We start from the raw sequence: 12,410 nt of genomic DNA on the forward strand, positions 1-12,410 counted from the left end.
AAAAATCCAAACTGTTTAAGATGTTGCTGTATTTATTCAAACCACAGGTCATTTTGTACTTTGAAGCTCCCACATAGAAAATGCTTGGTGACGTGGTATGGTAAAGTTAGATATGATATAACATCTTCTAGGATTGGCATGTCAGGATCCTGACCTTTTAATTGGAATTAAAATAGTATAGAAATATAAATAGTATATAGTATATAAATAAATAGCTAAATACAACTCTTCATGAGAAATAGCATCAGTGAAACTGAAAGATCCCTTTTCCCTTTTCCACAGCTATCACTTGGGATGCTTGTTTAGAGTTGGCTTAAGGTGCCAGGTCAGTATGGACTATATTCATCATTAATTCTGATTGAAAAATTAGTTTTATTTGTTTGTTAAGTATGTTATTAAATTTTTTAAAAAATACATTAACAAATAAGTGATGGAAGGGTAGATCTATTTTATCTAAGCTTGAAAATTAGACTGGTCTGTTATAGTGAATGTGGAAAATGAAACTTGTGTAATTATAAAATTAACATATTATAGGGTGAGATTAGGATCTGGGAAAAGCTGAAAAATTGATGTAGTGGAAAGTGTATTGGATCTGGAGACTAAGGATTTAAATTTGAGTTCAAGTTGTTATCAGGTGACCTTAAAAATGCCATGTAAATTATTTAAACTCTAGTTGCCTTACTTATAAAAAGGGAATGAAAAAAAATTCAAAGTGTGGGAGGCAATGTTTTCAAAAGCACTTTTTTAGTTTCAAACGGCTAAACACCTATAAGGATGACTATTAAATGAAAAAGACATTTGTAATAAATGCACATCATCTTAGAATTACAGTAAATGATAGTTAAAATGTGTACTTCTACAGTTATGGCTATAGGAAAAGTATCTGTCTGATTTACTTTTAGGAAACAGCATCAAAGGTGATATTTGAACTGAATGAACTTAAATTTTATTTACAATCATGAGATTTCTACAGGTTGTAGCAAGTCTGAGGGGTCTGGTTTGATTTCTTGGAGTTTTTCACTACTGGCAGAGAGATCATCTGTCTTGCCTTTTGTTAAGAAGAATATCTTCATGACCCCTTCTGAGCTCAACATTGCCTGCGTCATTGGGGTTTCAGTAAAGTGTAGCCAGTGCAATGGTTCGTGTCTAAAACCAAGGTATTTATCTGGCCACTGGGAATTTTTCAAGATAGCACTCCCAATACAAATATGCCACATGTGCAATCTTTGTGCAATATTTTGAATATATGTGTACATATGAAAAAATATATATTTATGTATTTATGAAGTGAGATGTTTATTTTGTGAAACCACATCTTCCCTTGCAAAGAGTTGATTTGACTAGTGCTCAATTTTATGAAAAATTCCCAGAACCCATAAGCACTCTTTAATGCATTTGGTTTAAGTCAAAGATCAGTTTACTCATTCAGATTATATGTGAAATAGTGAATTATACATTAGTTTGATGACACATCTTATATTGAGTATATTTGGGTTAATGGTTATTGAGACCTTGAATGTTTACTACCAAGCCAAATAACTTTATTATTAGTAATAATTATTAGTGATCAGCACTGAATTCTTATAATGAGATGAAGGTTATATGGTGAAGCTTATTATATTTCATCCATTTTTAAAAAAGATTTATTTATGCATGCATAACTGGGGTACAGACCAGAGGTGCAGGGGTGGTGCGAGGATTCACCAGAGACAGAATGGGGAGCAGAACAGGTGACGAGTACACTGCTGAGTGGAACAGTAGGCAGGACAGGAGAGGTCTGCTGTGCCATTTGGATCACCTCTGGGGCAGGGATCGAACTCATGCTGAAGTGGCTTTAGCTTCTTAGTACTATGCTTTAACCCACTGCATCACCAGGGAGGGCCCTTATCCATTTTTTTTTTTGTATAAGGAAGTTGGGTGACAGAAATTAAAGGAGTCACTTACCATCAGAATTTCAAATATGTTTTAACAAAGCAGGTAGAATTTATTGATTATCTGACTTATTTTGAGAAGTATTAGAGACTCACACTAAATGATGAGTCTAAGAAAGGACATGACTAACTGCTTTAAAACATTAAAATCAATTAATTTCATTGTTATGATAACATAGATTTGACCTGCCTTTTGCCATTGGTTTAATGGTCATGACCTTCTTACAAGTAAAGAGACAATAATTAATTAAAAGTAGGGCCTCCCTGGTGGCACTAGGGGTTAAGTCTCAGCACTATGAAACTGTCTTCAGACACTGCAGCACAAGTTCAGCCCCTGGTCAGGGAACTAACCTCTCCTGCCCACCGCTTCCCTCAGCAGTATATTTCAGTCACCTGCATGTTCTGCTCCCTGCTCTATCTCTGGTGAATCCTGTCACTCCCCCAACCCCATCACTTCTGGCCTACCCTCCAGCTCCTGTATGTGTAAATAAATAAAATAAATCTTAAAAAAAAAAGTAAACAGTATTATGCCAACATGTGAATAAAGGAAACTTCTTAATACTAGAAAGAACTGGTTCCAGGGTAAGTGAATTTCAGACAGTAAATGTGAAACAGGTTATCCTCTTACCACAGTTTTATTAGTATCAGTATTTTTTTTTTACAGAAAAAATAAAGAACTGAGGTAGTCTTATTTCTGTTACATAGTGTGACTTTAGACATCTTTTCAAAAAGATAAAGTGTTCACAATACTGGAGAAGTTGTAGTGTATATGCACAATCAAATTCTGCCCAGCAGTCAAAAAGATGAAACCCTGCCATTCGCAACAACATGGGTGAATTTAAAGTCTGTCATACTTAGTAACATAAGTCAGAGGGAGAAAGACAAATTCTGTGTGATTTCATTCATCTAGCTGGGGTATATATCGATAAGCCAAATGATTGAGCTAAAACACACACACACACACACAAAACAAAAATAAACCTTTAGCCTCTAAGATCAATTACTGGTCACCAGAAGGGAGGGGAAAAGCATAAGTGTGGGCAGATCAGGTCAAACATGTTAGTTGGATGGTAAAGGATAGAATAAGATTTTAATGAACGTAATGGTATAGGCATGCACACCTGGGACATACATGATACTATAATATAAAGCTACTTCAATAAAATAAATTAAAAAATCATTAAAGAAACAGAATACATTATATACATGAATTGTCTACTTTTGGTGCTGCTGGTACAAACATCCTTTGAGGGCTCACTGTTTAAAAAAAAGTTCCCAGGGGAGTAGTGGTGTGAGAGACAATCACCAACATCATGACAGATGGTCTCAAATGTTTCAAAGTCATCAGTGGGGAATTTTTTTAAAGGAAAAGATCACAAGACTGGACAGTGTTCAAGTACTTTAACTGTGAAACAGTATGTGTAGAACTGAGTAAGGGAGGGGCCTAGAGTATTGCCCCTAAGGGCTTAATGACCTGAAGGTTTCTTTTGAAGACATTTCCTGTTCAGTTCATTCATTCACTTATTCAGCATTTACTGATTTTTCTAGGCACTGTTTTTTCTTTTTATTGGGTTAGCATTGGTTTATAACATTGTATAAGTTTTGGGTATACAATGTTATATTTCAACATCTCTGTACACTACATCATGCTCACTGGCAAAGTGGTCTTGTTCTTGTGACTATAAATTGTGGCCCTTTGCCCTACTTATCCCCACCCCCAAGCTTCTTTTCCTTCTGGTAATTTATTCTCTGTATCTAAACATATTTTAAAAAATTGTACATAGTATTGATAGCATATTTGTCTTTTGAATTGTTCCACCTAGTATAATATTTTCATGGTTCATCCTTGTTGCTAATGGCAACATTTCATCTTTTTTTGTTTTATAACTGAATAGTATTCCACTATATATGTATCAGTTCATCCATTAATGAATGCATGTTTCTATAGCCTGACTATAGTAAATAATGCTACAATGGAAAATATTTTTGAATTACTGTTCTTGTATTCTTTGGACAAATACCCAGAGGTGGAATAGCTATATCATATAAATCTATTCTTAATATTTTGAGGAATGTCTGTACTGTATTCCACAGTGACTGCCCCAGTTTACATTATCCCCAACAGTGTATGAAGCTTCTCTTTTCCTCACATCCTCACCTATGTTTGTTATTTCTTTGGATAATAGTCAACGGGTCAAGGTAATACCTCATTGTGGTTTTGATTTGTATTTCCTTGATAATAAGTAATGTTGAACACATTTTCATGTGTCTCTATAGCTACCTCTATGTCTTCTTTGAAGAAATGTGTCAAGCACTGGATGACTTTAGCTATCAAAATGAACCAACCAATTTTTACCCTCATGGAGTTGTGTTCCAGTGGGGAAGATAATGAATTAACAAAAGAACAACCGAACATATATTATGAGGTCTGATGGTAATACACACTTTAGAAGAAAACCAAACCAGTATCAGAAGAGAGTCACTGTTCAGACTGCTGTCTTATGCTGACTGGTCAGGAAGGCTGTCCATTCATTAACTTATGTGTGCATCAGTTCATCTTTTAATTTAATGAAGTGTATTATGGATCTTAAATGAGACAGATGATTTCTTCCTTCAGGAGTCATAGAACTCATTTTCCTTTACAAAAAAAGGGGGGTAGTGTTAGTAAAATGCAGTTAAGACTCTTAGCTGGCTCACAAAAGAGCCCCTTAATTTACATTACAAGTTCACTGTGGTATTAATGGTAGGAAATAGTGTTCATGTGAGAAAGAAAATACCCTGGCTGCGAAGGGTAGCTGAGGAGAGGACTTTCTCCTTTTCCCTAGACACCTTGTGGCCATTGTGTTGGTACATTTTTGAATATCTACTTTTGGTATCTCATTCTTCCATCACATTTTCAGAACCCTCACACATTCTTTATTTCCCCAAACTGCACATTAGGGGAATGGGCAGTAGTGCCTGGATTGCTATATATGGAATATAAAATGATCTGCTTGTCTGTAGTGGAAGAGTCCTTGTAGACATGGCAAAAAAGATTTATCTTTGACTATATAGGCTGGCTAGATACTTTTCAGTTATCTAGAATTTTTCAGTTGGGCAAGCTTAACTTCCTTTACTCCCTTTGTGATGTGAGTTATTGGATGTAGTGTGCTTTATGCTGTGCCATCCTTCATAAAGATGCACATGTTTGGTAGAAGCTGGAAGCTAATGAAATGCAATGATTCCATTATGATAATCTAAATGCAGTTTATGTAGTTTTTCCTTATCAAATATGATCCTTCAAGAAGTGTATTTTTTTTGTAGAAACATGAAGCTTATTACTAGTGAAGGCAGTGAAATATGGTGGAAAGAGTAGGTATCTAAATGACTTTTGTGTTGTCCCATCTCTGTTGTTAACTAGATATGTAACCTTTGATATATTCCTTTATTTTGTGGGTCTTAGTTTCCTAGTTTATAAAGTAAGTTTGTTATAAGGTGGCCAGCAAGGCTGTTATTTATCTTATATTCTGTAATCCAAAGCAGAACTAAAATAGAATGCAGAAAAGTGCTTTCTAGAAGAACATAAGACTGAGTAGTACAATACATGTTATGAAATATAGAAAATATTGTAAAACACAAAATTGCATCTGTCGATATCAGACTATATTGACATGTAGTAGAAAAATACGGACTTTTGTAATGTACTATAGTTTGCTTTATAATGCTTAATCATGATAATGTTGTATTGTTTGTATTAAAATACTAGTAGTATTCTAGGATGTTCATTGAACTAAAAGTAATGTATATCCCCTAGAGCTAAGCATTTAATTAAAAGATCAAATTAATGAAGTGAATATTGCCTGCTGTTTTTATCTTCAGTCAACCTGAAAAGTTTTAATAGTAAGCCAATGAATGTCAGAAGTGATTTTTGGGGCCACCCTGGTGGCTGAGGAGGTTAAGTCCCAGTACTATGGTGCTATACAGCACGAGTTTGATCCCTGGCCAGAGATGTAACCCACATGGCGCAGGGGACCTCTCCAGTCTCACCCACTACCCCTTTCTTCAGTATATTTCAATAGATCTTCAGCAGTGTATTTCAGTAGATCTACCTGTTCTGCTCCTCTCTCTACCTCTTGTGAATAATCTCATCCTCCCACACCTCTGGCTTACACCCCAGGTCTTGTATGCTTAAGTAAATCAGTCTTAAATGATTAGTAATAACAATATTTAATTAGTAATAACAATATTTTAATTAGTAATAACAATATTTTATTAGTTAACATACTGGATGTTAGAATGAGTTTTTGTTTTTGAAACAAAATTAGGGGGTTGCAAAGTTGCATTCAGTACTGACTTTTGGTTCTGTAGACTCTCCATGTAATAGCACTGTGCTTCTCTAAGTTTCAGTTTCATTATCTGTATAATGTGTTTATTTCTACTATTATTCTACTTGAGGATAAGTAAAGTGGCGCCTATGTGTTGCTTAATACAATACAGGAACCAAGGTTGACGCTTAAAAAAAGTAATCTTTTGCCTTTTAAGTCTGCTCAAATGCCATCTTTTCAATGAAGCTTATCCTGTAACTTGTATTTTAATTGTAAGCACCACCCTTACTCTTTATTCCGCATATTCTGTTTTATGTTTATAACATTTATCATTTCCAAAACACTACATAATTCATCAAATATAATTCATAAATCATATTTACTTATTAGTTTACTGTTCATTATCTTTTATTTCCCACCACAGTAAATATACTTCAATAACATAAAAATTGGCAGTTTGGTTTTTGTTTACTCAAATATCCCAAGTCCATAGACCAGCATCTGGCACATAGTAGCTGTTCTAGAAATATTTGTTGAACAGTGGTGCTATTTGTATATTTAACATTGAATAAATATGTCAAATAAATAAAATTAATTAATAAAAATGTGTGAGTAATAAGTTACAGCTTATCATTATTTGTGATTTTAGAGTTTCTGAAAGCATCTATAAACTTTTCCAACTCTAGAAGATATTTTCAGGCTCCATATTCTAAGTCCTTTGTCAACATCTGTTGTTGTTTTGGTCTGCAGCCTCTAATATTTTCTTTTTAAAGATTTAATTATGCATACAGAACTGGGGTAGAGGCTAGAGGTGCAGGGGCAGTGAGAGGACTCACTAGAGACAGAGCAGAACAGATTAACTGAAGAAGTACACTGCTGAGGGGAGAGTCAGGTGGGTGAAGAGAGGTCTGCCACGCTATGTGGGTTACCTCCCAGGACGGGGATCCAACTCATGCTGAAGTGGCTTTAGCTTCTTAGTACTGTACTTTAACCTACTGCGCCACCTCAGCCTCTAATTTTTATCCTTTACTTTCTTGCTGTAGGTTTTCTAGGGGGACCTTGAGAAAGTACAGTAGATTGGGTGACTTAAAAATAGCAGTTAAGGCCCTCCCTGGTGGCGTAGCAGGTTAAAGCACTGCACAAAGAAGCTTAAGCCACTTCCGCATGAGTTCGATTTCCGCCTGCCCCTGGAGGAGACCACATGGCGTGGCAGACCTCTCCTGACCTGCCCACTGCTCCCCTCAGCAGTGTACTTCTTCGATCTGCCTGTTCTGCACCCTACTCTGTCTCTGGTGAATCCTCTCACGCTCCGCATATCCGGCCTGTACCCCAGTTCTGTATGAATAAATAAATAAATCTTTAAAAAAAAATAGCAGTTAAGATCACAGTGTTTGCAGGGTCAGTTTCTTCCGAGGACTTCTGTCCTTGATTTGTACATCCTTTTTATTTTTTAACATATCTCTTTACATGGTCTTTTCTCTGTGCTTTTCCCCCTTAATCTCATCTTCTTTTAAAGATGATAGTTACATTGGGTTAGGTCCTAGCCTTAGGCTCACTTTTTCTTTAATTACTTCTTTAAAATTTATATGTCCTATTGAAATCACATTCTGAATTACTAGGGATGAAGACTTCAATTTATGAATTTCAGGGATGTTGAAAAATACATCACTTCCTAACACTTTCTTTTTTTCTGACTGGCTCCTTCTGTTAGCCACATGGTGGGACAGAATCTTGCCTGCTATTTCTTCCTCAAACTTCCTTCCCACTCAGTTTCATCCTAGCCCTGTCTAAATCAGTATTAGATTTCACACCTAGTGACTTTTTCATTGTCCCTAAGGAATGTGTGTTTCATTGCTCAACCTGCAAGGCCTTCACAATTCCTTCTTACTCTCCTTACTTGAAACTGGATATTCTGTAAGCACTAGTCTTCCTCAGCAGGAAGGATGCTTTCTTTGCTCCTGATTGAGAGTGAGGAGAATGTATGGGCAAACCTTTGTACCCAAATGAACAGTTCAGACTTTGGTTATGCTATTTTTTTTTAACATTTTCTCTCTGTAATACCAACTGCCCATGTCACTGCCTATTCATGCCCATTAGTGTACTCTGATAAAACTCTTAAAACATTGTTTTAACATCCAATGTTGCCAACACAGAGCTTTTAGCTCACTTTGTTATCTGGCACCTGCCATCATTAAAACAAAAAACCAAAAAAACATTTATTTATTGATGCATACAAGCTATCGATGCAGGGGTTGGAGAGAGGGGAAAGAGGATTCACCAGATACAGAGTGGGGAGCAGGACAGGCAGATCTACTGAAACACACTGCTTAGGGGAGCTGAAGTGGGCCAGGAAATGTCTGTTGCACAATGTGGGTCACCTTCTTGGTGGGGGATCGAACTCTTGCTGCAGGGGCTGCTAATAGATAGCTTCATAGTGTTGTCTGTGCTTTAGCCTTTGGTGCCACCAAGCAGGGCCCATCTGCCATCATTCTTGAGCTCCAACATTACTTAATAGTTCTCCATATAGCTTTGTCAATACACGCTAACCACTTTTCAGCCCTTGAACTCCTGTGTTCCATCCTACCTCTGGCTCCTGTTTTTAATTTTCCTAGTTTACTGTTTTGACTTAATGGTTCACAGTCTTCAGTGACTCTTCAAGGTTTACCAAATGCAGTACAAACCTCAGTCTGATGGACCCATCTCAGCTCCTCAGATGAGCTTCAATTTATTTTTCAAGCATCTTAATTTTCCAGCTGGCTAGGTAAAATTGATATTTCTGAACATGCTTCTTTTTGTTTGAAATACCCTGTCCCAGTGTCTTTCAATTTAGCATGCTTCGTAAGCCAAGCTCTAATGTCTGGCATAATTGCCACCATCTCAGTAAAGACTAACTTCACTGTCATGTTTGGGGAATCTCCTCTTTCTTCTGACCTCTCAAGATACTTTATTTCTACTCTTTTATTATACATTCTTATTTGTATATATTATGTTGGATTTTATGGTGACATGAAATGTAAAAAGGGATCTTGGAGCTCAAGAAGAATATAATATTGGTTATGTCTGCATTTTTTAAAATTTCTGCCAAAATCAAAGTCAAGAGATAACAAACTTTTAGAGTCTAGCTGATGCAGGTTGAGTAAAGGAGCCTTTGAATGAAAATCAAAGTTCATTGTAAATTATAACTAATTTATTTAAATCTACACTTAATGTCTGTTGAAGTAAACTGTACTGTGTTACTATTATTTTTTCCCCTAATATAAAAACTGAAAACTTAGCATGTAGATTTTAATATAATTTATTCAATTAAAGTAGGAAATATAATAGGAGTTGGAAAATATTATTACTGTTGTACTGTTAGCACAACTCAGTGGCTTAGTAAGAGCAATGAGAAGTTTTTCTTTTTTTTTTTTTTAAACTTGGAAGTCATTTATTTACTCTCTTACATCACCAGTCATAGGTATGAGGGCCAAGTCTTACATATATACTCAGGGAAACAGCACTACTGAGTGACTGTGACATCCTTTGGAGAATTTCAGTCCAATCTCAATCATTAAGACCTCCTAGTTTTGGCCCCAAAAGCCTTCTTAGAAATGATGTAAGCAATGAGTACTCTTGATCTTTTCATTTTCCTTAACTGCTCCAGCATATCTGTAAAATGATATTATCCCTTTCAGTGCAGTGAACCAGCATTCACAGTATGAATACATGATACATGTTTAATTAAATTGAAATGTTGGTTGGTGTTTGTACATTTGCTTGTATTTCTTTATATATTAACTTTAATTTATTATATTGTAAATTCAAAAATGGAGAAGATAAGTTAGTTCCTCAGAGGGAAATGAAACATCAGCCTCAGTGTAGCATTACGTAATAAAAGGTCATAATTATAGCATTTAAAAGCATTGGCTCTGGAGTCCATTGCCAACATTCAAATCTTAGCTCTGCCACCTTTAGTTGTATGACCTTTGTCTAATTACTTCACAGATATGAGTCACTTTCTGCCTTCTAAAAATGGGGATAATATTTACTTCATGTGATGCATGCACTTTAATGAAATAATCCTTGTAAAATACTCAAGTAAAGTACCTGACACAGTAGTTACTCCCTAGTTTTATATATTATTTTTAGTAGTTTAATGAATGTTAGTATGCAATAACACTAATGTGTAGTGAAATGGAAAGTAAAGGCGCTGGGAGAAAATTATAGGTAAGACATTTATAAACTGTAAAAACAAGCATTAAATAATTAAGAGTAGGCTATTACTAATTTGCTTTCTTTGGCTTAGGGATAACCTAACCTAGACAGACCTTAGTTATATATATTAGGACTAATATTAAGGAAAAAGAAATATTTATTGAGCAATTAGTGATATTTTGACTGTGGGGGAAAAAAGCTAACAGATCACGTTAGAAGGAAAAATAATCACACCTCTGTTTCAATAAAAAACAAGAAAGTTAGACTGATATGTCAATGCAAGCAAACTAGATAAATTATAAAATTGCATTTTTGTTCAGATCACAACTTGAAGTCATATGTCACCAATATGGAACAATAAACAGCTGACAGCCTCTGTCTCTAGCAGTGTCAGTTTGATGAAACTCATTAATAATTTTTTTATATGAAAACCTCTGCTTGAAGATATTCATGCAGTTAAAAACAAATTACAGTTTTATGACCACAGGATGATTTAGTGTTCACTCTATATATCTATATAAATACTTTTTAAAAGGAAGGTGACAGGTCAACTGACATAGGAAATTCACTGACTAAATGTCTCCATAAGGGAAAAATGAAGAAGGACATGCTCTTTTGGAAGAGCGCTGTCTTCCTTTGTTCTGAATTTTGACTTCTGTAGCCCCGGATATCTACTCTCAAGAGTTTTTCTTTTTCTTTATTTTCAAACTCAATACTATCTACTCAATAGTGGGTCTGATGATTGAAAATAGAGTAGTAAAAACGGCTGTATTTTATATCTGATATTGAAATTGATATAATTCAATGAATAGCAGTTTCATTGTATAAATCAATCAAAGTAAAGTTCTGGTTATAGCTCAGAAAATGACTGTCTGGTCATTTACAAAGCAGATTCCTGCATTATACATTTACTTCTATTGAAATGTTTCCCATTTGATGGGGAAGGAAAGGCTGTGCAATCCCGTCTGTTCCAGAAGCAACAATAAATACCTGGCATCATCAGAATCCATTTCTGCTGAGGCATACTGCCTTTAATTTTATAAGAAATATTTTTCATTTCAATAGATATTTTGAAGAAAGGAAGCTGTTCATCTCATTTTGGGCAGCTGAGTATTAGGCTGAAATTTGAACTTCAAAGTTAACTTTTAGACCTTTAAGAAGTGTGTGTGTGTGTGTGTGTGTGTGTATGTTTTACAGATTTATAAAGAAACAGAATTTTGGAGGTTATTTTGCCTAATATATTACTTTACATAAAAGGAAAATGAAATCTTGTGATCTATACATAGTTACCCAATTAATAAAGGGTTAGTATAGAACTAACTAGTATAGTACTTATGGCACTAATTACTGATCTATGTGTTTCTTAAAGAATGATCCAAGTGAGAAAAACTTTTATTATGTGCCACTTTTCAAAATGAATTGCTGCTATACTTTGGGGACATATTACATTTTTAAAGAAATAGTTGGAAGTCCTTTGACTAATTTACTTAATAAATACAAACCAGTCGTTTATAGGGAACATAGGTTTTATCTTTATAATCTTTTTATATATTATTCTTAATTGTGCATATAGTTTTTGTTTATGACATTTTTGAAAGCATAAGAATGTATGATACCTCATTAATAAGATAAATTGACTTAAAAAATGAAGGAAATAAATGCAAACTATGATTCCCAGGTACAAACATGGGATGAGATAAAATAATCAATGACCAAGAAAGCCATTTGATAAACTACAGAGCCACATAAATTGTTGGGCACCTTATTAAGATAGATAACTTGATTTTAACAAAAATGTAAATATTTTAATGTTTTAGTTAAAATGAAATATAAAAATGCAGGAATAGTGCCACTTAATGTGAAATGGTGGATTCTGAATTTTATTGTCTATAACCAATAATTCAGACAGTCATTTTGAGAGGCATTTTGCTTTATGTAAAGGAGGAGTTGGTCCAAGTCTTGCTCTTCTCCTATATTTCTT

The 12,410-nt window shown here is 34.8% G+C and overlaps 1 protein-coding gene across 1 annotated transcript in view; it reads left to right on the forward strand.

Moving 5' to 3' along the window:
* The first annotated feature begins 304 nt into the window (after positions 1–304).
* The window catches only part of PRKD1 (protein kinase D1), a 219,461-nt gene continuing 207,355 nt past the window's right edge, over positions 305–12,410 (forward strand). The window contains exon 1 of the mRNA XM_004681964.2: positions 305–325. The gene's annotated coding sequence lies outside the window, so the exon portion shown is untranslated. The remainder of the gene's footprint in view (positions 326–12,410) is intronic.

The sequence above is a fragment of the Condylura cristata genome, unplaced genomic scaffold (genome assembly GCF_000260355.1).
Source record: "Condylura cristata isolate star-nosed mole 26May11 unplaced genomic scaffold, ConCri1.0 scaffold00013, whole genome shotgun sequence".
NCBI lineage: Eukaryota > Metazoa > Chordata > Mammalia > Eulipotyphla > Talpidae > Condylura > Condylura cristata.